The sequence below is a fragment of the Heteronotia binoei genome, chromosome 8 (assembly GCF_032191835.1).
Source record: "Heteronotia binoei isolate CCM8104 ecotype False Entrance Well chromosome 8, APGP_CSIRO_Hbin_v1, whole genome shotgun sequence".
Lineage (NCBI taxonomy): Eukaryota > Metazoa > Chordata > Lepidosauria > Squamata > Gekkonidae > Heteronotia > Heteronotia binoei.
Window position 1 is genome coordinate 70,860,614 of NC_083230.1, and position 2,475 is coordinate 70,863,088.

A 2,475-nucleotide genomic window follows, 5' to 3' on the forward strand; every position below is an offset into this window, starting at 1 on the left:
TCAGATACTTACTGTTTGTTTACTTCAGGGGTTGTTTTGTAGAAAAATAGGTGGCAGAGCTCATTAGCATAATTCATTAGCATAGGCCACACACACACACACACCCAGCCAAAAGCAACCCAATTCAAGAAAGGAGAGCCCCAGGTGAGCAAAACCTACTTGGGCTGGCTAGAGATTCAGCCAGCCCAAGCAGGTTGCACTCGCCTGGGGCTCTCCTGGACCGCTCCCCCCAGTCAAAAGGCCAACAAGCCACTCACCACCCAAAATCACATAAGAAGTGAAGAAAGGGTGGCAAGCTTCTCCAGGAGTTAATGAGGGCTGCTGGGGGTATGGCAAAGCCCCTGCTGGCTGGCTGCCTACTCTCCTAATTCAGGGATTGTTATGCAGCTACACCTACTATTCAATGGACAAGGTAGGTGGGGAGGAAGTGGGGGATAGGGTTGCCAAGTCCAATTCAAGAAATATCTGGGGACTTTGGGGGCGGAGCCAGGAGACATTGGGGGTGGAGCTAGGAACAAGGGTGTGACAAGCATAATTGAACTCCAAGGGAGTTCTGACCATCACATTTAAAGGGACAGCACACCTTTTAAAATGCCTTTCTTCCATAGGAAATAACGAAGGATAGGGGCACCATCTTTTGGGGCTCATAGAATTGGACCCCTGGTCCAATCATTTTGAAACTTGGGGGTATTTTGGGGAGAGGCACTAGATGCTATACTAAAAATCTGGTGCCTCTACCTCAAAACATAGCCCCCTCAGAGCCCCCAATACCTGCGGATCAATTCCCCATTATTCCCTATGGGAATCGTTCTCCATAGGGAATAATAGAATGCCCAGTAGATATTCCCCCCCCCCGCTTCCTAAAATGGGGGGAGGGCCTCCAAACCAGGGAATCCCCTGCCCCCTCCCTCTCTCTCACACACAAATACTTACTGGGTCTTGTTCCTGCAGAACTTTACTTGATCTGAAAACGAAGCAAAACAAAGGGAGGGGCCGTTCTCCGAAGCCCTTCCTGTTTCCTGCTCAGCCTTAAAGGCACATATTTTAAAAACAGACCTGCAGGAGCTCTAACTACATGGTGATTGTGGGGGGCGGGGCTTCCCCCGCCGGCCAGCTGGCTGGGGGCGGGGAGAAGCCTGTAAAAACAGGGGATCCCCCGCTGGGACCTGGGGATTGGGAAGCCTAGTGGGGGAACTGTCAGAAAGGATCAGGAACTGTGCTCCTGTGAGCTTCTGCTGAATCTGAGGCCTGGATTACTTCATTTATACTCCATCTTTCTCCCCAATAGGGACCCAAAAGCAGCCTACATCATTATCATCTCCTCCATTTTATTCTCACAATTACTCTGTTAGATTACACTGACAGAAAAAGACTAGCTCAAGGTCACCTAGCAACAGTTCCCGTGGAAGAATGAGCCAGAACCTGGGTCTCCTGGCATCATACTGGCAGCCTCCTCATGTGAATAGTCTGGCCATGTTCCAAAAATAATTCAGGTAATTTGTGCAATGGCTACTGCTAGGCAAAGCCAAGTCATGCAAGTTGTTTGGAGGCTGCTGCTGCACCTAGGCAAGTTGTGTGGCATCAAGTCATATCCACAACCAAACCAGCTGAGCTGATCAAATTGAATGGTAGCAAATTGCTAGCTGAGCACAATCCCACTGAATCTGTCCATGACAGGAGTGAGGAAAATGAGGTTGGATCTGGTGGTCAAAGTACCTCTTCCCCTCCCCCTGCATTTAGTAGCTGGTTTTATACCCCATTTTTTCCTACCCCAAGGAATCTCAAAGCAGGTTAAAATCACTTTCCTCTCTCCAAAATAATCACTTTGTGAGGTGGGGCTCAGAGAGTTCTGAGAGAACTGTGACTGGACCAAGGTCACCATGCAGGTTTCATGTGGAGGACTGGGAAATCAAACTCAGTTCTCCAAATTAAAGTCTGGCACTTAACTACTACACCACATTGGCTTCTGAAAGAAACCAAGATTTGAAGGCTGGCAATATTGTTAAGGTTATCTAGCAACCCCCACAGTGGCCACAGAGATCTCCTTTCTTAAAAGTATAGGCTATTATTTTGAGGGAGCTTCCCCCCCCCCATATATTTTTTAACATTTCAGATTTTTCTGTAAACCTCGGGCTTCTCTCAGGTTGTAGAAAGATCTGTCTTGTCTACTCACAGCTCCAGGTTTTGGATTTAAATATCCGCAGATGGGGTCATATTGAATATTTGATATATTGACAATGGTGCTGCCTATATGCTGTAATTGTGTGTTCCTGCTTCTTTGAGAGGCAGAATTGCAGTGTGTTTGTATATGTACACAGGGCTTTTTTGTAGAAAAGGCTCAGCAGGAACTCATTTGCATATTAGGCCACACCCCTTATACCAAGCCAGCCAGAACTGTGTTCCTGTGCATTCCTGCTCAAAACCTCCCCCAGCCCTGCGCATACAAGATAGTGAAGTGCTGCTTGAGACTTCATG